General features: G+C 38.1%; 1 protein-coding gene and 1 pseudogene across 3 annotated transcripts in view; one reads left to right on the forward strand and one right to left on the reverse strand.

Moving 5' to 3' along the window:
* LOC308243263 (MARCKS-related protein-like) overlaps positions 1-17,191 on the reverse strand; it is a 64,156-nt pseudogene extending 46,965 nt beyond the window's left edge. Inside the window, exon 1 of the transcript in view lies at positions 17,055-17,191. The product of the transcript in view is annotated as an MARCKS-related protein-like (transcript). The remainder of the gene's footprint in view (positions 1-17,054) is intronic.
* Positions 1-26,252, forward strand: part of FGF14 (fibroblast growth factor 14) — a 599,695-nt gene that overhangs the window by 199,302 nt on the left and 374,141 nt on the right. The gene's annotated exons all lie outside the window — the stretch shown is intronic.

Consider the following 26,252-nt stretch of genomic DNA (forward strand, 5'->3'; position numbering starts at 1 on the left):
TTCACTTGATTTTTAGGTTCACTTGTTGATAGATATGTATTTGTTGTTCATAATTTTTATCTTTACTTTTTTCTTCTTCCTCTTCTTTAAGAATACCTTTCAGCATTTCATATAATACTGGTTTGGTGGTGATGAACTCCTTTAGCTTTTTCTTATCTGTGAAGCTCTTTATCTGCCCTTCAATTCTGAATGATAGCTTTGCTGGGTAGAGTAATCTTGGTTGTAGGTTCTTGCTATTCATCACTTTGAATATTTCTTGCCACTCCTGTCTGGCCTGCATAGTTTCTGTTGAGAAATCAGCTGACAGTCATATGGGTGCTCCCTTGTAGGTAATTAACTGTTTTTCTCTTGCTGCTTTTAAGATTCTCTCTTTGCCTTTTGCTCTTGGCATTTTAATTATGATGTGTCTTGGTGTGGTCCTCTTTGGATTTTTTTTGTTTGGGGTTCTGTGCGTTTCCTGGACTTGTAAGTCTATTTCTTTCACCAGGTGGGGGAAGTTTTCGGTCATTATTTCTTCAAATAGGTTTTCAGTATCTTGCTCTCTCTCTTCTTCTGGCACCACCATAATTCTGATGTTGGTACGCTTGAAGTTGTCCCAGAGTCTTCTTACACTATCTTCAACTTTTTGGATTTTTTTTTCTTTTTGCTTTTTCGGTTGAGTTTTTTTTTGCTTCTTTGTATTTCAATTCTTTGACTTGATTCTTGTGTTCCTCTAGTCTGTTGTTGGGTCTCTGTATAATATTTTTTATTTCAGTCAGTGTATGTTTAATTTCTAGTTGGTCCTTTTTCGTATCTTCAAGGGTCTCGTTATATTTATCGGCCTTTTCTAGGATATTCTTGAAAAGCCTTATAACCGTGGTTTTGAATTCTATATCCAGTCGTTTGTTTTCCTCCATTTCTCTCGTTTGTGATCTGTTTCTTTGACACCGCATTTTCATTGCTTCCCTGAGTTGGTAGGGTAGATTTGTGTGCTAGGTTTCCTATATGGCCCAGTAGGTCGGCCTCCCCAGTTAACCTGAGGTGGACACTCTTGGTGCACCCCTTTGTGGACTGTGTATACAGCCTTGTTGTAGTTAAGTCTTGATTGTTGTTGGTATCACTGGGAGGAATTGACTTCCAGGCCAGTTGGCTGTAAGGATCAGCTGTGTCTACGCTGGGAGAAGTTCGGTGCTGGAGACAGCCTTATAGGCTTAGACTTGCCAAATTGCAATAGCCTCTGTGCTCAGCTTGGATGGGGTGGAGTCTCAGGGCAGATCAGACAGTCTTGGCTTCCAGTCAGCCTTGCCCTTGTGCACGTGCGCGCCTGCAGACCTCTGCCTTCACCGGCTCCCGAGTCTCTGCCCGAGAGTCCAGATTCCCCCCATAAGAGCGTGGGTCCCCAGGGGCTCGCCTGGAACTGGGGTTCAGTGCAGTCAGAACTGGGGCTCAGTGCAGTCAGGAGCTTCTGACTCCCTTCCACTAGGGAAAGCCTGTGGCAACCTCCGCAGCCTTTGTGCGCACTGGCATGCGCGCGCCTGAAGACCTCTGCCTTCCCCGGCTCCCGAGTCTCTGCCCGAGAGTCCAGATTCCCCCCCGTAAGAGCTCGGGTCCCCAGGGGCTCGCCTGGAACTGGGGTTCTCTGCAGTCAGAATTGGGGTTCAGTGCAGTCAGGAGCTTCGGACTCCCTTCTGCTAGGGAAAGCCTGTGGCAACCTCCGCAGCCTTTGTGCACACTGGCGCGCGCGCCTCCAGAACCCTGCCTGCCGGGGCTCCCCTGGGTCTCTCCTGGGTCTCCGAGTCTCCGGGTGCCTTTCTCTCTACCTGACAGTCCAGACTCCCCCTGTATGAGCCTGGGTCCACGGGGTTTCGCCCGGGACTGGGGTTCAGTGCAGTCAGAACTGGGGTTCAGTGCGATTGGGGGCTTCCTTCCCCCTTCCACCAGAGAAAGTCAGCCAGGCTCTCAGCCACCCTTCCTCTCTGCGCGCACAAAGACCCTTTGCCGTACCTCCAATTCTCTGTGAGCTTTTCTCTTTCCTTCTAGTTGTAGAATTTTCACTCAGCCAGCTTTCCTGTGGTTCTGGATGGTGTCCGTTCTGTCTTTTAGTTGTAGTTTTGAAATTGTTGTGCGAGGCAGCAGTTTAGGTGCTTACCTATGCCATCTTTCTTTCACCAGGTTATTTTCTTTTCCTGTGTGCTGATAGAGTTTACTAATCCATTAGGTATGTTTCTTATTCTCTTCTAACCTTCTCTATGATCTCGGTGCTTGTCAAATCATAGGATCTTAAAGTAGAGATGGATTCACAGGTTTCTAAATAATATTTACTAGCATGGAGAAGTTGTTACCAGATCTTAAATTTCAGCATTTACATTTTAAACTTGATAAAGAAGACATTGGTCTTTTTTTAAAAATGTGTGGTCTTCTCAATGCTGTTTTTTATACCTGCTCACAACTTCAAGTTGTCAGTGTTGTTTTCAATTGCAGAGACACCATCCAAATGTAGTTGACACTCCACCCACTTGGTGCTTACCACTAACAGTGAGTATATTCTCTGAATGTCATTAGTAAAAATTAAGTCCGATTTGTCAAATAAAGTATTGACAGAGCAGCCTGGTTGAGGAAAATATCTCCAGTGGTAATTAGGAATTGTGCACTTGCTGCAGAATAGTTGGCTGGTCACTGATGTGTTTCTCTATCCTTTATATTTTTCTAATGTATAGTGTAGGAATAATGTATTTTCCCTAGGGGTCTTGGAAAAATTCTTATTCAAGTATTTGCTGAGTATTCTTTATGTTGTATAGTACTATGTTATAACCTGAGAAGGAAATCAATAAAAAGTTGCTACTCTCTAGAAATCCAAAATCTACCTGAGGAAATATATACCAGTTAAGACACAGTAATGCTTTTTTACCTTTTCAGATAATTTTATAGTTTTTAAAGCTATTATATGTGAGTACAAAATTATATCTATATATATTTGTGTATAAATATTGTATAAGGATTAAATGAAACATACATGTATGAAATTATTTCTGTATAAACATATATTTATTTGTTTATATGTCTGTATATACACATATGTGTATTTGTGTGTATGTATAATGTTATTTAATCCTTATAGCAACTCTGTGAGTCAGAGTAATGTTTCCACATCATAGATGTAAACCCTGAGGCTACATGATATTAAGTAAAATTGCTAGTAAAACTAGAATTTCAGCACAGGTCTCTGGATTCTAAGCTCTCTGGCCTTTCTATTGAAGCACCAATTCTTTTCTTAAACCAGTATAAGGATGAGTTCCCAAAACATAGTATAACAAGTAAAGGCTTACCTGGAGAAAGTGGAGCATGAAAGAACCTTGGATGTTTCAGAAGGAAAGGGAACCTCAGACAAGGAGAGGAGTATGCAGTAAAGTTTAGAAGGTGACATATTGTGAAAGAAGAATTTTACTCAGTGTTTTGAATGGAAGTAGTGTGATCTGTTGTTTCCATACATGGGGTCTGAACATGGAGGGTATGTGAGTTTAGATTTTTTTCTGAAGGATTAGACTACATGAGTGACTATGACATAGTGCAGGATGAAACCAATACTTAGGAAATTAAGGGGGGACTGTATGTGGAATGGAGTCAGAGAGGTGAGATATAGGACTTTTGCAGCAATAACAAAAGGTGACTGAAAAAAAAGGCTGGATAATAAGAACCCCTTTCACCCCTAGGTTTGTGACCTGGACAAGTTGGTTTATCTTCCCCAAGTCATAATTGTTCCTGCTTGATTGGTTTGTTTTGAAGATAACTGAAATAGTCCACATAAAGCTAATCTCAACCCCATACCTAGCATTTAGTTAATACTCATTAACTGTTAGATGTGTATTTGTAAAGAGAGAGAAAGAGGGAGAGATATTTATTGTTCCACTTATTTATGCATTCATTGGTTGATTATTTTATTATTTTTTATTGTTTAAAGTATTGCAAATAGTAGTACATATGTTTCCTTTTTTCCCCCCAATTGACCGTCCCCCAGCCTCCCCTACCCCCTGGCACATGCCCTCACCCCCCTTGGTTGATTTTTGTATGTGCCCTGACCACATGGATCAAACTTGCAACCTTGGCATATCGGGAAAATGCTCTAACTAACTGAGCGACCTGGCCAGAGTAAGAGGTGAGATTTTTAAAAGATGACATATTGCATGAGAATGTTTGAATTCCTTCAAGGAACAATGCTCTATCAAACCAAGGCACTAGACTGTTTTTACTAATAAGCAACCAATACCTGCCTTCTCTGTGGACAAGATCTATTTTCATTTATATGGATTATTTCTCCCATGCTGCAATATTAGTGACTCATGAAAAAGATAATAAAACTAAGAACCACCTACACATCTTACAAATCTTTAGAGATACGTTGTAGTAGGATAATAGTCTTTCATGTTTTCAAACCAGTTCCTTCAGTTGAGATAAAAAGATATTTGTCACTCTTGCAACAGTTAGACTTAGGAGAATCATTTGGGCCTTTATGGAGGTGACTTCAAATTAGAAGTTTTGCAAAGAAGAAGTGCTTTCCATTTGCTCAATGAAATCAACGTTTTAAGCCCTATGGGAAGGCTGAGGATATCTATTAGGTGTGTCATCGATTGTATGAGGACAACATCAAATAGTAGGGAAGCTCCTCTCATCCACAGGGTCAGGATTTTAAAGATTTTAAAAAAATATATATTTTATTGATTTTTTTTACAGAGAAGAAGGGAAAGGGATAGAGAAAAACATTGATGAGAGAGAACCTCCTGCACACCCCCTACTGGGTTGTGCCTGCAACCAAGGTACATGCCCTTCATCGGAATCAAACCTGGGACCCTTCAGTCCGCAGGCCGACACTCTATCCACTGAGCCAAATCGGTTAGGGAAGGATTTTAATGATTTTTAAAGAACTCGAATAATCAAATCACCGTGACAGATTTTCCTCTCAATATTTAAATAACAGTCAATTCCAGGAAAAATATTTTAAAAGTCCAAAAGGATATAGAATTTGTCGGGTGGAGCAGAAATCTTCTCTGGTCTTCAGAGGGAGGAACTAAAATTACCACTCCCAGCTACATTTTCCAGTTCATTCTCCTATGGCTTCCCAAAGGCAATTTGAGGAATAGGCAGCTGCCAATAGAATATAATGTCGGTGAAAGCAGAAAGGCTCACATACCTGAAATATCCTCTCTTGGAATTATTAGCAATGACTAGGTCACCCTCTCCAGAAGAAATTCATGTGTTATATTTTGTGTTTATGTTGTAAGCGCAGGAGAAGCAGAGTCTATGCTCAGTTGTGGACTTTTTTTCAGAGTAACCCCCTATGCAACCCATCCAGAGGCTGATTGTGTGCTGTCTGTCCTCCACCACAACAATCTGAGCACTCCACTGTTTGGATAGCATTGCCATGCAGGAAAGGATCTTTTTTCTTTCCTAAATCTTTTTGCTTGAATCTAAGTTTCTTCACAATTGACTTTTTTTTTTTTTTTTAATTTCCTGCCCTTGCTCCCTCCTGTGAGCTGTTCTGGGCAAAAACAGCAAATGAGTTTAACATTTGCAGCCAGTGGCTGGAGGCCACAAGACCAGGACACTTAACTTAATATGATACGGTTAGCTTTGCTTCAAATTAAAATTGGAACCAGTAAGGTCTTAATTCTCTTGTCTAGACAATTGTCACGGCTGTAAATTACCATCATCATAGCCATTGAATGGTTTATAATGACCTTACCAAAACATTACTTGCCAATCTCATAAACTTTCTGAACATGCTATTTAGTTTATCATAATTAATCTATTAAGAGACAACATATGCATCCTGCTTCCTCTCTCCAAAGTGACATTTGTGGATTCAATTCTTTTTTCATTGTTAATGCTGCACTGTGAACTCACTGCTGATCTAATTCCATTCTCTGTCTGTCTGCAACAAATTTAATCAGAGAAATCATTATCCAAATGTGATGTTCTTCTTTCTGTGTGCGAGACAGTGGCCTTTGTATGTTCTTGGTGCTGTTCCTCTTATTTGATTAACAGCTGTTTACACATATTTTGTTCAGGGTAGGGATGGTAGTATAATGCATAGGCTACTAATAATTGTGTGCAGAATGAATTTAAATGAACTCTTTTCAAACAAGAACTTGTAGAGTTCAATGTTTAGGTGATATACTTGAACCTAAAGGCCTGTATTCAAGTATATAAGCACAGCCTTTAAACCCATCTGAGTAACAAACCAGGCTACCTTAGAAGTAACTAATTATGTAGTTTCTAGAGGCCCGGTGCACGAATTTGTGCATGGGTGGGGTCCCTCGGCCTGGCCAGCAATCGGGGCTGAATGGGGCGGTGGGAGGTTGGCTGGGGGGAAGGGCCATGGGAGATTGGCCGGCCGGGGAAAGGCCTGCAGGAGGTTGGCTGTGGGAGTGCACTGACCACCAGGGGCAGCTCCTGCATTGAGCGTCTGCCCCCTGGTGGTCAATGCGCATCATAGCGACTGGTCGACCAGTTGTTCTGTCATTTGGTCGCTTAGGCTTTTATATATAGAGAGAAGCTCAGCTAATATCTAAACTGCCCATGCCATGCTTGTGTGTGTGTGTGTGTGTGTGTGTGTGTGTGTGTGTGTGTGTGTAGGGTGCAGGAAATTAAGGTAGTACAGAGGGAGAGCAGATACCAAAAGGCATCAAGAAAATATCTGAAATCCTGGTTGCAGGACTTCAGTTCCTCTAGTCATCTGAAAGGAATGTTCTTGTCCTTTTTGCCTGGGCAATTTGGAGTCATCCTTTGTGTTGTCCCCCTTCCTTTACTAAAGCTCTCTCCATTGACACTTCTGTTATTAGATGGCTACTATTTGTCCACTTGTCTGTTTGTACCAGGAAAATGTGATCTCAGCAGGGGCATTATCCCTGCTGGTGGCCAGGAAACCAAAGGATCTGGGATTGAATTCTATTTTTTGCTGCTTTTTTCCCTGTTGGGGTAATTTTCTGCAGGTTTCCTTGTCACCATAAACTTGATTTTCTTTCTGAAAGTCAGGGGTAAAAATAGTATCTGCTTCATAGGATTTTTGTGAAGGTTATATAATTTTAACTATGATCATTACTATTATTATTTCATATTTATGTTCCTAAAGTCATTATGCAACACATTTTTTCCCCCAACAAAACAAATTACTTATTTTTCTTTTTATCAATCAATCCTTCAGTTCCTCCCAATTTTTTTTAGTAATGTATAAATTACATACCATAAAATTCATCCTTTTAAAATCATTCGATTCAGTGGTATTTACTATATTCAGAGATATACAAACATCCTAATTCCATACAATTTTTGTCATTCCAAAAAATAAATCCTTTCTGCATTAGTAATCACTCTTTGTTCCCTTGTTTCCCCCCTAGCCCATGTCAACCATGAATACTTCCTTCTGCATTTGCCTATAGTGGACATTGCATGTTAATGGAATCATGCAGTATGTGATCTTTTCTGTTTGCTTTCTTCACTTAGCATAATGTTTTCAAGTTCATCCATATTGTAGCATGTATAAGTACTCTATTTCTTTTATGGCTGAGAAGTTTTGCATTGTATGGATATACAACATTTTGTTTAGCTATTCTTCAATTGATGGACCTTTGAGTTTTTTTGTATACTTTATCCTTTTTAAAAAATCTTTATTGTTGAGATTATTACAGATGTCCCTCCTTTTTCCTACATTGTCCCCCTCCACCCAGTTCCCACCCTGCCCTAGGCCTTCGCCACCTTATTGTCTGTAGGTAATGCATATATGCATTTAAGATCTTTGTTTAATTGCTTTGTTTAATTGCCACCACCCCCTATCCCTTTCCCTCTGAGAATCGTCAGTCTGTTCCATTTCCATGCCTCTGATTCTATTTTATTCACCAGTTTATTCTGTTCATTAGATTTCTTATTCGTTTATTTTGATTTTTAGATCCAGTTGTTGATAGGTATGTATTTGTTGTTCATATTTTTAATCTTTTTCTTTTTCTTCTTCCTCTTCTTAAAGAATAACCTTCAATACTTCATATAATACTGTTTGGTGGTGATTAACTCCTTTAGGTTTTTCTTGTCTGTGAAGCTCTTTATCTGACCTTCCATTCTAAATGATACCTTTGATGGGTAGAGTAATCTTGGTTGTAGGCCCTTGCTTTTCATGGCTTTGAATATTTCTTGTCACTCCCTTCTGGCCTGCAAAGTTTCTGTTGAGAAATCAGCTGATAGTGATCAATACCTTGTAGGTAATGAACTGTTTTTCTCTTGCTGCTTTTAATATTCTCTCTTTGTCTTTTTCCGTTGGCATTTTAATTATGATGTGTCTTGGTTTGGTCCTCTTGTTTGGAACTCTCTGTGCTTCCTGGGCTTGTAAGTCAATTTCTTTCACCAGGTAGGAGAAGTTTTCTGTCATTATTTCTTCATATAGGTTTTCAATATCTTGCTCTCTCTCTTCTTCAGGCACCCCCATAATTCGAATGTTGGTACGCTTGAAGTTGTCCCAGAGGCTCCTTACACTATCTTCATATTTTTGGATTCTTTTTTCTTTTTGCTCTTCTGGTTGGGTGTTTTTTGCTTCCTCATATTTCAAATCATTGATTTGATTCTCAGAATCCTGCATATAACTGTTGAATCTCTGTATATTATTCTTTATTTCAGTCATTATATATTTAATTTCTGACTGGTCCTTTTCCATTTTTTTGGAGATTTCTAAAAGATTCTTGAGTAACCTTATAACTGTGGTTTTGAATTCTATATCCAGTAATTTGCTTTCTTCCATTTCTTTCATTTGTGACATGTTTCTTTATCTCTGCATTTTAGCTGCTTCCCTGTGTTTGTTTCTATGTATTGGGTAGAGCTGCTATGTCTCCTTGAGTTGGTAGAGTGGCCTTTTGTAGTAGGTGTCCTATAGGGCCCAGTCACCTGAACTGGACTCTCTAGATGCACCCCTTTGTGGGCTATGAACACAGTCTTGTTGTAGTTGAGACTTAATTGCTGTTGGAGGAATTGACCTCCAGGCCAATTGGCTGTGAGGACCAAATGCAATTACAGTGGGAGAGCTACTGTGCAGGAGATACCCCTATGGAGCAGGACTTGCTTCAGTGGGCCTTTGGTGCTCACTAAAGTCTGCCCCTGAGTGTGGCACTTATGGATGTGTAGAATTGTAATCCAGTATGATCTTACACTGACCACTGGGTACACTGGCTCTTGGGTATTTAGGGAGGTGCAAAGTCAGCCACTGTCTGGGCCCACCCAGCAGGAGCTACAGAGAGATATGCAGATTCCTCCTCTTTGTATTGGGTTTGGAAGTGCCCAGATGAGGCCCAGCTATGAAGCAAGGCAGGCTGGTGCTGGTGTCAGATCCTGAGCCTTTTATTGATAGGTTTGGGGCTCCCTGACCCAGCTGCAGCTTGATTGAGAGACTTTAGCCTGAGCAAGGACAGGCCATTCATATGCAAAGCTTCTGCTCACATATTGGGTGGGGTTGTAAATTGGATGAGGTGTGGGATTTTAGGGAATCACCAGGGCAGAACAAACAGAAATGGCTGCCAGTCAGCCCTGCAACTGGGGAGGTCCCAGCATAGGAGCAATGATCCCTGCGAGCACCTCTGTCTGGGAGAAAGCCGCCCCCAAGTTCCTGCCCTGATGCCAGACAATCCAGTTCCTCCTCGTATGTGTCTGTGTTCCCCAGAGCCTCGCCCTGGTGCTGGAGTTCAGAGGAAGCGGGACCTTGTAAGTTCAGTTTGTGGTGCCGGCCTTTTAAGAGGAACAGCTGGGTCTCCAGCAGTCCCTGTGTCACTGAACCCCAATCTGCACTGGTTTTTACAGCCTGCAGTTCTTACTTCCTTAGGGACTTCTTTTCCCAGCTCTGGGACCCTGGACTGGGCTTCTGATGTGGGGCTGGGACCCCTTGCTTCTCTGGGTGACATCTGCAGAAATGATCTCCCTCCTGTTTAAAAAAGTGGAACACATGGGTGCCAGACCAGCCTGTTCTGAGCCTCCGCACCTCTGCACCTCCTACCAGTCTCAATGTGCTTTCTTCTTTACTTCTCTAGTTGTAGGACTTCCATTCAGCCAGCTTTCCAGTGGTCTGGATGATGGTTATTATGTATTTTAGTTGTAATTTTTATGTGGTTGTGGGAGGCGGCAAGTACAGGCATTTACCTAAGCTGCCACCTTCCCCATGTTCTATACTTTATCTATTATTAATAATGCTGTTATAGCCATTTATATACAAGTTTTGTGTGGACTTATGTTTTTAATAATCTTGGGTGTAAACTGGAGTGGAATTGTTAAGACATATGGGTAACTCCATATTAACGATTTAGAAGAATTGTCAAACTCTTTTCTTTCATTGTTTCCTTTTATGTTTTTTTGTTATGGTAATTAATTTAGCTTTATGTCCTTTCTGAGCTTAAAGCTAATGTGTATATTTGTAGAAAATTTGGAAAAATATGAAGAATCAGGAAATATGTCTTCATAATATATTTTAGCTTATGTAAGAAAATATGTTTTCTTTACTTGGCATTTTTAATGTTATTGAATTACCCTATGTTATTGAAAAGCCTTCATTTTTAACTCATTGTATGCCATAAGCACCTGTAGACGCAAGCAGCAGAACTTCCCCACACGCCACGCGTGTCTATTTAAAAAAATGTTTTCCCTAAGTGGAAGCCCTGGCCAACTTTAAAATCATTTTTCCTGAGATTTTTCAGCTGAAAATATTTAAGAACATCTGAGTTGTGAGTAATATATTTATTTTTATAATATTCATTGCAAATTGATTTTTTAAATTAAATTCAAAATATCGTGGCATGTGGGAATGGTTTCCGTTTTGGATGTGTGGCAGTTAACTGGTTAATGGCCACAAAGTATTCCATCATATGGATATAATCTGGCTTTATAAAGCATCCTAATATTGAGTACTTGGGAGATATTCAATTTTTCACTATTGTACTACACTTCTGTATGTAACTTCTTGTGGGCACTTTGGCTTATCTTCTCATAACTACCTTATGGTAGTTTCTAAGAAAAAGAGGTCAAAAGGTAGAAACATTCTAAATTATTTTGATATGTATCACCAATTGCTTTTTAGATTCATACCAATTTATACTTCCGTTATTGATGTCTGAATGCATCCAATTCACTTGGCTCTCGTCTGCATCAATATTCTTTATAATTCTTTGTTCATTTGATAGGCAAACATTGTATTGCATTGATTTAATTTGCGTTATTAAAAATATGGACCATTTGTTTTGCTCATATTTACTAGCCATTTTCTTCTTTTTTTGAATACTGTCTAAATCAAGCATGTCAAACTCAAAGGCTGACACAGGCCAAGTAAACAAGGTTTAAGTTTATGTGGGCCACAAAAAACAAAAGCTTAAATTTTTATAGAAATGTAGGTTTATTTTGATAGAGACATGCTGAATACAAAGGGCTGAAATAAATGAGTAATCGTTAACATAAAATAATAGAACTTTTTAATAAAAATTAATATTTTTTTTCTTGAACATTAACTTACCAGACACTGAATAACTGCACAAATAAGCATAACGCAAATAAACCTATTTTTCTTGTTCTCTGAAAGCGAAATATTTCCTGTTGCACACACCAAATAAGTCAGTCCAAGACTAATGATGTGGCAATCGGCTGCTAAAATATTCGCTGCTAGTATTAGTGGAGAGGAATGGTGTGCCTGTGCGTAATGTGCATAAGGGAAATGAATGCAACACGATTATAGTAATCGGTCATTAGCAAACGTTGTAGTTCATAACCAATAATTATGTATAACAGGATATTGTAAAAATTAAGTTACAAAATTTTATTGAAATGTTTCTTACATACCGTTATATTGGCTGTGTTGCAAAAATATTCATTGTGGGCCGCGAGTTTGACATGCGGCCCACAATGAATGTGGGTCTAAATCATCTTACCTTCTCCATCATCTTTTATCACCATCTACCTCAGAAAAATAGAATTATTTCAGTCATAGAGCTTGAGAGCCCAATTGAGCATGATTCAACTCCTCACTATACATAAGAGTATAGCTGGATGTGTAGCCACTCACTACACAAGTGAGTTTAGGGAGTGGACGACGATCTCATGAGTAATTAATAGCATGTGCCTACATATTCATACCTGTCTTTATTGTTCCTATCACCCTTCCTTTTTACTTGTTCCCTTTCTTTCTTCCATGCATTTTCCTCACCATTTTGTTCTCTCCTCAATTTAAAATCTTTGGCAGCCTGGTGGTATACTGGGATTCGTAGGCTTACATGAGGCTATGGAAATAGACGTCAATATTTTGCCTTTGTTCCAGGTTATCTAATGTGCCATTCTGCCTTTCCATTACATGTTTTCACCATCCAGGACAGTTCCACCATGTGTGCATATAAGGTGCCTATGCATATAGCAGGGGCCCCTTTGAGACAGAAACCTAGTTAGTGAGAAAGAAGCATTGTTATTATTATTTACATTTACTTTAGCTCCTTCAAAGATGGTCATGGTGGTTAGATTTTACTGAACACCTATGCTAAGCCACCTGGGCTCCCATGTGGTTTTTCAGTCAGTCCTGAAAGCAACACCATGGATTGCTGTGATCCTTACTTTACCTTTGAATTCCAGAAAACTGTGTCTTACTTGTGTTGGGCCATTTTCTCACTGTCACATAGCTAATAAGAAGAGTGAATTTGAATCTGAGTCTGACTGATCTGAAGTCCATGCATGGCCTCTCTGCTGTATTTTCTGAACTATCTGGTAATGGGTGGGGACATCTGCGCTTGTGCCTGTTCTCTGCTAAAGTGGCACTCAGACCAATCCATGTGGGGTGGGTTTGTGTGGGATGAGGTGAGGAGGGAGGAAGTAAATGTCAAATGCACCTTCTGTTCTGCCAGCAAACGGCTGAGTTCATTGAGGGGCAGGGGCAGTCTGGGTTTCCTGTTCCCAGCACATGGTAGGCACTAACAACTATTTGTTATTACTGAATGGAAAAAGCTTTTCTTTAATTTATCATCTTCTCTCAAATGAAAGCAGGGTTCACTAGTCTGTAGGGCAGGGACAAACTGACAGTGCATATCAACCCTTTCTTAATGACTCAGCCTGTCTTCAGCAATCTATTTATGCTTTCTTCCAGTTCTTCAAAATGAGGCTAGCAAGCTCCAAATAATGTGATTAAGATGAGTAAGTTTTGAACTCTTGGAACAGATGATTAATAAGTAAAAATAGTGTTTTATTTAAATTTACTGGTTATCTAATTCATAATTTCTGAATTCTGAAGCAATCCTTAGGGGAAAGCATTATGAGCGTATTAAAGCTGAGTCTCATTATGCAAAGAGGAAAATATTTATTTCCCCAATCTTGCACATTACTATAAAACACATGGCTTTTATATAGTGTTTACATCCCACCAGTGCTACAAAACTATATGTGGGCAGGAATAGTGTTATCTATCCATTTCTCTCAGTCAAATGGGCTTGTATGTGTCTCTGGAAAGAGAAGTGAGTACTCTGACCTTTGACGCACATGCTTGCTGTGTCAGTTGCACTATGGTGGCACATTACAAACTGCACAAATGAATTTTAAAAATGAATAACTATAGTTGCCTTGGCAAGTGCTGCTAAATGGTTAGAGCATTGGCCTGAGCACTGAAGGCTTTGATTCTGGTCAAGGGCATGTACCTGGGTTGCAGGTTCGATCCCTGGCCCTGTCAGAGTATGTGCAGGAGGCAACCAGTAGATGTGTCTCTCTCACATCAATATTTCTCTCTCTCTCTCTCTTATTCTCTCTCTTCCCCTTCTCCTTCCCTTCCACTCTCTCTAAAAGTCAATGGAAAAAATATCCGTGGGTGAGGATTAACAACAACAACAAAAGAATAACTTATAGTAACAGGGAATATGTTTTTTCTAATTCTTTTTGAGGTCTACAGTTATGCAACTCTATAACATAAATCTGCATCTCTAATCTGAACTTCAGTACACTATTTATCAAGAAATATTGAACAATGTAAGATCTATATTTTATTCATCTTTTAAGAAACTTGAAACTTGCTAACACTGAAAACTAGGGGTCAGCAAACTTTGTACAGAGCCAGATAGGGTATATTTTAGGCTTTGTAGGCCAAAATGATAAATCAAAGACATTATGTAGGTACTTACATAACAAGAGAGAATACAAAGTTTCACAAAATTTTATGAAATTCAAATAATAATAATAATGATAATTGAGTAGAATAATTTTTATAATATTATTGTATTAGTTTTCTATTGCAATCATAACAAATTATCAAAAACTTGGTGGCTTAAGCATACAAATGTATTATCCTACTGTTCTGGAAGTCAGAAGTCCAACACAAGTCTCACTGGGCTTAAACCAAGGTGTTGGCAGGGTTGTCTTCCTTCTGCAGGCTCTAATGTAGATGTTTGCCTGCCTTTTCCAGCTTTTAGGGGTTGCCCGCATTCTTTAGCTCATAGCCCCCTTCTTCCATCTCCAACACCAGCAGCATAGCATGTCTCTAACTCTGCTTCTGTTGTCACATTTTTCCTTCTTACCAAAGCCTGGAATGGTTTTCCACTCTTAAGGATCCATATGATTATGTTGGTTCCATCTGATAATGCATCTTCTCATACTAGGTCCATGAGTTGGTTTCCTGGGGTTCCTGTAACAAAATATCACAAATGGGTGGTTGAAAACTGTTACTCTCTCACAGTACTGGAGGCTAAAATTCCAAAATCAAGTTGTCAGCAGGGCCATGTTCCCTTTGAGCCTCTACATAGAATCCTTCCTTGCCTCTTCCTAGCTTCTGATGGTGACCATCAGTCCTTGGTGTTCCTTGCTTTGTAGCTGCATCATTTCCATATCTGCTTCTGTTATCAGATGGTGTTCTCCCTGTGTGTTATCAGATGGTGTTCTCCCTGTGTGTGTGTGTCTCTTCTATCATGTCATAGGGCACCAGTTCTATGGACTAGGTTTCACTCTAATGACCACATCTTAACTTGATTACATCTGCAGAAACCTTATTTCCAAATAAGATCACATTTACAGGTAATGGGGATTAAACTTATCTTTTTCTGGACGTGATTCAACCCATAACAGTCCATTACCTTACTTATATCTGCCAAATCCCGTTTATGTTGTAAAGAAAAATATTCATAGGTTCTGTAATTAGGGCATGGACATTTTGTGAGACCATTATTCTGCCTGCCTCACCTACTGATAAGAACATGAAAATTATTTTCCTCAGGAAATTACATGTGATTTAATTGGGATTTAAAATTAGTCTTTTGCATCATCAAATTGTAAATTTGGAAAAACCATTCTGAGCTATGAGTCATACAAAAACAGGTAGAGTTGCACTTGGTTAGCAGGCTCTAGTTTGCTCTTACTTTAAACAAAATATTATTTAGACCAAAACCTATGAGAGTATTACTAAAAATACCATTTAGTGTAATGATAAACTTGATTTTAAAAATATATTAGAAATTCTAGTCCTAGACTGGCTGGGATACATATGTGGGAATGATCACATAGTAAAATGGACCCTTTTGAGTAGTTTGAACAAAGTTTCCAAATTTAGGATGCTTAATATTTATTATTGATTTATTTCAAAGGAATGCTAATATCCTACACCTATGAATACAGTCATGGGGGCACAAATAGGTTAATAATAGTAATAATAATAATAATAGTAATAAATATAATAATTACTAAATAAATAACAATACAAGAATAAACTATGCTTCACATACTCACAACTGTAAACCTACTTTGTCAACCCCTGGATTTCTCCAGGCTAGTATGTATAATTCAGAATTTCATATATTACACATATTCTTCCTAGGCAATTACTAGAAAACAGGATAATATGACTGGACAGCTCACTTAGGAAAAAGACTACTTAATTCATAAAAGCATGTATATCTTATATAAAATAGCTCATTCTATTTGTTGTTCAAAAACTTTAATATTTTAGCAGAATTACAGTATGGAAATGATGGTAAACAATCCTAATTAATGTGCATACTGTCAAAAGGAAAACATCATCAATTTCAAATAGTGTGTTTTCCAAATAAGGAAATTACTATATCTGTTGACATTTAGCTGGCTAGTCCTTGGTTCTGCCTTGGAAGTCAATATTATATAACCTTCCTCTCAACATAATTCCATGAAAATTCTATAACCTTTTGCTAAAAACATATTTTTTATTTGCATTAATAATAAAATGTGAAGGTAGGGAGGTCTGATTTGAATGGGAAATATTAGGTAAATATATGAAATGATTATATTTATAAATCTAATCAAGGTTAATGGGCGAATATAATTTAGAATCCACATGACAAAGAAATGAACCAATCCCATTCATAAGTCTTTCTTGAGGGAGGAATTAATTATATTCTTCAAAAATTTAGTTTTATATTTGGACTCTTTTAAATTTATCATTTAGCTTTATGAGTTATCACAGAAAGTGATAAAGAACATGGTCTTTGGAGCCAGACTGCATGGGTTTAAATCTGTGATCTACTATTGCCTAGCAGGTCACATAACCTCTTTAACACTTGATTTACTTCTCTGTGAAATGGGTATAAAGATAGTATGTGGGTATAAAGTATTTAAGAGAGTGCCTGGCATGTAATAAACATTATATAAGTGCTCTTTGCTTGATTATTATCATTATTAATTGTGGTAGTTTGATAGTAGTCATAATAATAGTAGTGTGATGATGGTAGTGATACTAGTACAGTGCCCCTTATTAATAAACAGATGTGTTAAGAAATGTGGAAGCCGAGGGCTATTTTAAGATTAGGTAGTCCTCTAATCATTAAGCATATATTAGCTAGTTTGAGAGATCCTGGCTTATCATAGAAACACCTGAACCAGGACTGAAGGAAGCCTGCTGGAGAGGGAGGGTAGGCCATCATCAGCACCATTATGGGGATCAGAAGTATGCTGGGTGGCAGAGTGTACAGTCACTGGGACTGCACAGATTCTCAAAGCAAATTGGATATTTGTCCATGGTATTCCTATTTCTTTACCACTTGCTGTAAACCAGGAGAGAGTGGGGAGTTCATGTTACATACTCTCTGCTCTGCTGTTTGACATGTGGTCGCATTGTTGCCATAGGCTGCATTACTGAATTTCGTTCTTTGGCTACTTTTGGGATTTCTTTTAGCTTTCCTTTCTTCTCTATTTCTTTTTTAATATCCTTCTCTAACATGGTTTCCTTTCCTCATCACTGCTTGTTGTTGACAAAATATCAAGTCCCCAAGGGATACATAGTTTCCTGTTTACAAAAAGTGAATTAGATAAAATATTTGCATTTGAATTTAAATGATATTGGCCAAGGCACTTTAAAACGGAAGTTTAAAAAATAAGGGGTGAGTATTCAGTAGTGATACTGGAGAAGCAGGGATTTCATTAGAATTGGTGACTCAAAGTCAGTTTTTAGTAGCCATTGGGCAATGTTTTACACTCTGGTAGGATTATGATTTGGTTTGCAGAATTTTGGTTCTCCGACCTTCTGATCCACAATAGTGTCTCTGTAATCCCCATTGGCAGTGGCTGCCTTTCCACAGTCCTCACTTGGCTCTCTCATCAACCTAAGCAGAACTGTGGCACTGGGCTCCGGGCATCCCAGAAGTCAGGACTCTGTGCTAGGGGAGGGGCGGAGTCAATGAAGATACCAGGGAAGCCAGAGAAGCTGGTCAAGGACGCTTTGGCCTTAATTTTTTGCTGGAGATAAAGGTATGATGTTGAGCGATTGCTGATTTAGGATGTCTGTGTGATGTATGATATGTACTGTCAAGGGAGGCACAGGGCGTGAGCTGAGAGACAAGTGCTGGTGTTGTAAGTGATGGACCAATATCATGGTTTGTGTTATTTTCATATATGCTTATTGGGGATATGATTAAATATTTATCTATTTTCTTTAAAAACATATTTAATAACACGTAAAATAATAATACTAACTTTCATATAGAAGTTATTAAATGAATGGCATCTTTTTCCTAAGATGGAAGTTTTTTTTTTTTTATAATTTCTTCTGTCATTCTTGCCTTGACCAGCTCTTGGTGATAGACTCCCCTTTGCATGGATGTGGGATGTTCATGAACCGTAAGGTTCTTGAGAAGTCACTCAAGCAGACATTGAGAATTTGGAATTTTTTTTCTGCAAATAACTTGCTGACAAAACAGGTTAGGATAGATCTGCTGCACAAACATCAGCGGATGCAAAATTGGAAAGAAGAGACAATGCAGAAACATAATGATACTTCAGAAAAGTCAAGTCCCTGTGGCAAATATTAACTAGAAAAAGCTGATGACTTTCCTTCAAAAAAAGAATTTAACACTGGGTATTAATTTTTCAGTAAAATGAGGAGCTTGCAGTCTAGAAGATGACAGACACACCAGGAACCTGGAGAAAGGACACTAGGACTAAAGCCATTTGTCATCATTCAATGTCCTATCAGACAGTGCGGGGCTTTCTGAGGGAGCTGACTATGTAGACTAAACATCTCATTATCTTCTCTATACTGTCAGTGAATGGACCGTGCATTCATTTTATGGAAAATTTGAATATTTAAAATTAGTTTGTTTTATTATTGAACTCTAAGCTCCATAAAGACATATTTCCCACTGGACCACACCCCTTAGTAGGAATCAATGGGCATACTTTGGATTTGGGCTAAGTAGACCCAAGTATCTGTACATGCTTCACCATGCAATCATTCACTCATCAATTCAGTTATTGTTCCATTGCTGTTCTTATGAAGCAGTAGAGGCCCTTCTCACAGCTGACTCTTCCTTTGTTAAGACTGAAACAGAAATAGCACATGATAAGCACTGATTTAAAAATGAGGGGACAATTAATACATTATAGATTTGTGCAAGTATTTAAAAAACCCATGTCCACATTGCCTCAAATATTAGGTTTTTATTCCCAATTTATGCTTTATTTTGAGTTGTGGGATGCTCAGAATTAAGGAGATTCAAGTTGATAAAATATTGTCCAGGGTTCATGTGTGGCTGATCTGCCCTTGTTGGGCTGTTCTGGTACTTCACGGCCAGCAGAAGATGTTTCATTTCTGTGTCTACCTCTTGGTAAATATGTGAAGTATGTGCTAGGTAACTGACCTGACTAAGACTAAGAAACTTGCCTGATGGTACTTCCAGATTATATGCTAGGTCACTTAGATGTGCCTCTCTAATTTTGCTATGTATTTGCAAGATGATCTCTAGTTCCAGGCAAAAAGTACAAGTGTATTGGTGGAGAAAATGCCTATTTTTGTGTAAACAAATAAGGGCCTGTCAGACTGACACTCTTCAGTGAAGGTTAAACACATTGAGAGAGGTGTGAATAGATGCTGAGCAAGTAGGGCTGCCACCACAGAGCGTCCTTAAGACATGAGGTGATTCAAGGGCAGAGTGTCAGGAAGATTAAACAAGAGAATAGTTTTTCAGAATGACTGACCAAAGTTCTCCAGCTGATTCAGATTCAGGTACCAGGGGAGTGTGAATCTATGTTACCACGTTATTGGACTAGACACTACACTACCCTCAACTCTCCTGTTTTTCTTTATCAAAATGTCCCAATGTTATCTCTTACAATATAACCTTCCTATTATTGTGTCCACCCTACCCCAACCTCCAACAGCCTTCCAAGGGTCTATAATCATGGGCATCCTGATGAAAACAGTATTGAAAGAAGATCATTCCTAACTAGGCTGGGTAGCTATTTGAGTAGAACAGATGTATAAGAATTAACTCAATATTTACACTTTTTCCTGAAACTTGATATAATTATTTTATCATAATGTTTTAGAAACATATAAGTTTAAGTAAAAAAGGTAAATATTTAGTGATAATTCTTTGCAAGTTATTTTGAAATCTTTTGAAATATACAGTACAGCAAAAACTAAAAACCCAGAATAAAAAACTGAGAGTTTGTATTTTTATTTACTATAGAGTAATTGGAAGGTTGACAATGTCTAGTTTTCAATATATGGTGATATCTTGTGGTGCTTTTTAAAACTGTTATTAAAATGTTTCACTAACTGGCAACATAAATCATTTTCAATATGGATATTTTTTAAAATTCAGCAATTCATAAATATTTTCAGAATAAAATAAGCAACTTTAGTAAAACTACTTGTTGCTTAAATGATTTTATTCATTTTATACAAATAGTTAAATATTTTTCAGCAAGATTAAAATGAGAAATGAAAGATATTAAGGTTTGCTGTTTTAATATTCTCCTGCTTATTCGTATGCTAAAAATGAAAGTTAGATTTTTGGTCTCTCCCTGGAAAGATTTTTTCAAATAAGGAAAAATTAACTTGAAGTAAGAAAATTTCTTTTATTCCTAGCTGAAGAGTCCAATATTAAAATCTATATTATTATTTGTCATTTCTGATGAATTTAAGTGGTTAATTGCCTGATTTCTTGAAGACACTATTAGCAGATCTCTTTCTAGAATGCTTCACCATGCAATTATTCATTCATCGACTCAATCATTGTTCCATTGCTGTTCTTGGGAAATAGTGTCTTAAAGCTGATTTTACCTCTTTTAAGACAGCTACTGGGACAGTATGTGGAAAACACTGATCTGAAATACATTACATCTTTGTGCAAGTATTTTTAAAAATACCTATGTCCACATTGCTTCAAATATTATACATTTATATCCCCAGTTTATGCTTACTTTTGAGATATTACATGCTGTAAATTGATATCATCCTACAGTTTTATTTTTTACTAAAATAGCTTTAAGAAAAACAATTATTTGTTAAAATTCTTGCATGCATTTGAAAAGTTTTTCATTGTTAATGTTTTCTTTATTTCCATCACCATTTATCTCCCCTATACCCTTGCCCCTGCTCCCTGCAATCACCAAACTGTTGTCCATGCCCATGAGTTCTCTTTCTTTTTTCTTTTTTGCTCAATCCCTCCACATCCCCAGCACTTGCCCCCAACCCCAACCCTACACAGCTGTCAGCCTGCTCTCCATATATGAGTCTGTTTTTATTTTGCTTGTTAGTTCAGTTTGTCAATTTGTATTGATTTCAATAAAAATTTTTATTTTGTAATTCACTATGCTCTGTGAGTTATTCACATGAAGCCTTTTTCAACAGAAGTGGTTTATAATGTAGATGCAGATAATCCAGAAGTTAGAATAGAACAAGTATTATAAGATGCAGATGTGCAATAGCTATGAAAAGTTTGGAAGAGTAACAATCCATACTTCCTGCCATTCCAAGAGGCTTCTCTTGGGTTTCCATGATGTGGAAGAATATAATACCAAGAAGCTGAATGTCACTGAAAGTTCTTTGTTTTGTTTTTCAAACAATTGCTAAGGAACTTCTTGGTCCACCTATAGTTTAATGATAACAGAGACTGCCTTAGGTTCTTGGTCTTTTACTGAACTGATTATAAAATAAATATTGTGATAGAAGATATATTTAGAAAATTCATACTGTCCTTCTTCTGCTGTATTTGTCTGTAAGTGGCTTATTTTCAAGTTAGACCATGACCGCCATTTGCTTGGGTTGAGGGCACAAATAGTAGCATTGTTATAAAATGAGAGGGAGGAGACAAAAACAATGGGAAGAAGAAGAAAAACAATGAGCCAGTATTTTTTATAACAGGATTTTTGTTTCCTCATCAAGGTAATAGACATGAAATCCAGGGTTTATCAAAAAAGTAAACTCTGATCTAAATATCCTTACCTCTTCTTTTAACTTACCAGAAGCCAACTATATCATAGAGTATTAAGGAATGCTCCGTGATAGAGGAGGATATGCCAAAGAAAGGGTGGTGGCAAGCCCTAGCCTGCTTCCGGCCCAGCCCACTGTCATAGGATAAATGGGGACAAGGATTTTGCCCCTCCCTAACTTTATGACATTGCATCAGCCACACACCCACAGGGACATTTAGGTTCTATAGCTGTGCTGTTCCATTTAGCAGTCAGTAGCCACACGTGGCCTAATACATTTAAATTAAAATTAGAATCCACTCCTCAGTCTCACTAGCCACACTTCATGAGCTCAATAGCCACATAGAGGCTAATGGTTATGGTGTTGTATGATGCAAGTCTGGAACATATCCAACATTGCAGAGTTCTACTGGACATTGCCCCTCTGAAGCTTCCACAGTGAAGCTGAGCATCCAAGAGGACTTCCTCTTCTTGGCTGGGATAAAGTTTAAACCATTAGGTTACTTTTTATTAGGGCTTTAAAAGCAGGGTTAAGTCAGTTAATAGGAAACAAGAAAACTATATTTAACTATATAAAAACAAGAAAGTGATTTATATTAAAAATAAATGTATTTTATATATAATTTATTTTAACTATACATATTTAAAAATACACGTATTTAATCTATATGTTTTATTTTACTGGTAATTATATATATTTTTTATTTGCACATCTGTGCGCAGCAGTGTGACTTTGCAAATTTGGTAATAAAACTTTAAAAGAATTGAATTATTTCTTTTTCCCTGCAAGGGAGCTTTTGTTATTAGTTTTGCTTTCTGGAATGTCTAATGAAATGATGCTTAATGACAAGTACGCTCCTTTTATAATTTCCCATTTGGGTTTATTATTTCCTTTCCACTTGGTTCAGTTAAGAAACACATGTAAAACTAGGTCTGATGATCTGGTCCAAGTTCTCTCCTCAGGGGCCTAAGCGAAACTAGCTGCCAGACCAAGGACAGGTGTCTCAGGACAGGTGCCCCGGGTGACCAAGTGTTGGGTGCAAGGGGCGATTGGGAGACTGGAAACAGTAGGATGTGAGAACTGTGGACTGAAGATATTAGGAAAATACTGTGAAGCAAAAATAAGAACAAAGAAGCTCCGCAAATGAGGTTGAGAAAGAGCCAAGCTGTGATGAGAGCAGGCTTGCTGGCTTAGATGCATTGCTCGTGTAATGTAGTTGCCTGAAGATTACACATCTTCCTTAAATCCAAAGATAGGACCTGGAATGAATGAAAGAGCAGTACTCTCAGTCTCAGAGAACTAAGAGAGTAAACTCTGAGTATGTATTTTTTCTCCTCTCTGCATTGTTCAAGGAAGAATTGAGCATCTAACTGACTCTGAATCTCTGTTATTCTCCTAACTATATTCCAGTAGCTTAAGCTCAAGGATCAGAGCATACACTTCTCTGGATCTTCCTTAGCATAGAGTAAATCTTTCTTGTGTGTCGTTGACTCAAACCGTCCAGGAAGGGAGTAGACATTTGTCCAGGGGTTACTCTCTCCTGGGAACCACCTCCATTTCTCTCCAAAGGCTCTCTGACATGTGTTCACTGGATTTGGTTGACCTCCCTTTGTTCATCTTGAATCCTCCTTACCGTGGCTCAGCTGTGGAGAGCAAGGGTCTGTCTTAAGCAAATACGTGATTTTGTTGATGCCCTCAGTCATTGTCAGAAGTGAAAGGAGGATATCCTGACAGCCTCGGGTCTGAGGGAAAAATTTATCTTTATTGTTGAAAATATTACAGATGTCCCCTTTTATCTCCTGTTGACCTCCTCCACTCAATGTATTTTAAAGAAGTGATATTTGTGTCTATGGTTTATTAGAAGGTCAAAATAAGGAATTCAGTTATTATCGTGGTATGTGCATTGCATTCATATAACTTTCTAAAAGTACTTTTCAGTTCCTACAGACTGTTTTGCCACATTAATCAAAGAGTAGCTGTGCTTTAAAACCCACCATTTAGCCCTAACTGGTTTGGCTCAGTGGATAGAGTGTCAGCCTGTGGACTCAAGGGTCCCAGGTTTGATTCCGGTAAAGGGCATGTACCTTGGTTGTGGGCACATACCAAGTAGGGGGTGTGCAGGAGGCAGCTGATTGATGTTTCTCTCTCATCAATGTTTCTAACCCTCCATCCCTCTCCCTTCCTCTCTGTAAAAATATCAATAAAATATTAAAAAAAAACAAAAACCCACCATTTAGTCCCAAGAAAAGGATTGCTGTAATTGCATTGATGTTATATTACCCCGATACTTTGGAGGGCTTATCATATATATGCTCATTCCTTCTAAAAATAATAAAATGAAAGCAGTTGCTGGTTCTCTTTTACATAATCCCCCCCCCCCCTCAATAATGAAGGCAGATGCTTTTTCCAATGAAAGCAAATATATCTCATTTCCCGTGTTTTCTGTCACTGATCTGGGTTATCTTAGTGCAGCAGTTGGGTGGTAGCTGTTCATTGTTCAGTTTGATTTTCAGTTATGAATGTTTCCACTGCTACATTAAATGCTTTGATTTTGCACAAGTTCCTTTGGGTGCAGTATAATTCTCATAGGAGAGAATAGCATTGATTTTTAGAGCTGAAGCCTCTAATTCCACAAAAGGAAAAATAGTATGCTGTGGAAAATTGGGTCACATAAAAAAAGAACAAAACACAAACCTTATCTTTACTCAGAGCATAGCCAAGCTGTGTCAAAATTAGCAATAATGTCAAAGGTAAGGACATATGAATGGCAGTTCCCTGAGAATTGTGATTGAAGGTGAGGTGGACCAGCTTAACCTTTATTGTATGTGCTAATAGCTGAGTAAGAGGTCAATATAGTTTATATCTTAAAGTATCAGCTTCTGTACACTTGAAAATGTGGTACATATAATTGAAATCTTCTTGTGGAATAAGGGATAGATAATTGCTTTCTAAGTATGGTATACATAAGATCCTTAGCTTTTGGGGAATTAAATTGCTGACTACCATTGCATTGTGAATGTGATTTCAATGTCCCATGATATATGGTGACTTGTATTATTGTTGTGACCCAGATTTGAATCTTGAATACTTCCAGCCTGGTACATAGGAACATGTCTCTTAGTTGTAAGTGACTACCATGCATCATCTTCTTGATTTGCTTTACTGTTTTGCTACACTAGTTAATGTAAGCCTCCTTAGTAACTAAAATCCATATTTTGCTTCCTGGGGCAAAAAAAGCAGTAGTAGTAGATCAAAAGAAAGTAGTTTGAGTAGGCATGCTGGGAAATTTAGTTATGGGTGGCTTTTTAAAAAATATATACCTTATTTAATAAATATTGATTAATTAACATTGCAATCATGGGCAACGATACTATAACTAGCGATTTTCACCCGGTGTGTTGTGGCAGGCACACTGGTATGCTGCCAGAATTTTAAAAACATGCAATGCCTGGCTATTTAGTTAAGGACACTGACCCCTTTTTCCTTCTATTGTCAAATTAAAAAAAATGACAACAACCAGTACAACAGTAGCTGTCCAGCGTGAATGAGTCAAAACTACACCTATTTTTTCAGATCAGCAAAAATATATATTTTTTTGGTGTGCTGAAGAATTTTAGTAATTAGTTTCTGTGTGCCATGAGATGAAAAAGGTTGAAAATTGCTGCTATAACTTACACTTGAACCAAGCTTATCTAACACAGCTATTTTCTCTGTAAGGTACATTACAGCTTTCTCTCACTTAGGAACACTAGACAGCACTTCAGAACTGCACTTGGGGGCCATTTGCAACAGTGAATCACCAACAAAAGAACAAAAATGCAGAAACATGAGGCTACATAGACCACAGAAAGGACACTTGTTCACAATATGAGCTGAAACAATAAAGTGGAATTGAATCTCATCTGGGAATGTGCACAGCCACTGGTGGACTTATTTTTCTCCAGTCCACACATGTCTCCCAGTGACCATGAAAGTGTAGTGAGTATTGATGTTGAGAGTTACAAATAATTTTAGTGAGTAAGTAAATTGGCATATACAGAATTGGCAAATAATAAGACTACCTGTATTCCTTTGTTTTTATTCTTACCCTCACATTATGTTCTAGGTCCTGGTTATTATTCAGTTCTAGGTTGCTGCAAAAACCCCTCACTGTGTTCTCTCTCTCTCTCTCTCTCTCTCTCTCTCTCTCTCTCTCTCTCTCTCTCTCTCTCTCAGTCTTGTCTCCTATATATCCTCCTATCTTGCTACTTTTCAATTATTTTTATATTGTCACTACCCTTTTCAAATTTTAAACTTTTGAAGTTAAACATTATCCTGGCATTCAAGGACTCTCTGGTTCTGTATTTTTTTCATTTTATATCACACTTCTCCTAGGCCAGGGCTGTCCAATAGAACTTTCAGTGATGATGGCTGTACTATGTCGGCAGGCACTAGCGACATGTAACTACAAAGCGCTTGAATCATGGCTAGTGCAACTGAGGAAATGTTAAGGTATCATAGCTGGACTCTAGCACCAGCCAACGTATTGGACAGAACCAATATCAATTATTATCAGTTGTAAGGAATG

The sequence above is a fragment of the Plecotus auritus genome (genome assembly GCF_963455305.1).
Source record: "Plecotus auritus genome assembly, chromosome: 3".
Lineage (NCBI taxonomy): Eukaryota > Metazoa > Chordata > Mammalia > Chiroptera > Vespertilionidae > Plecotus > Plecotus auritus.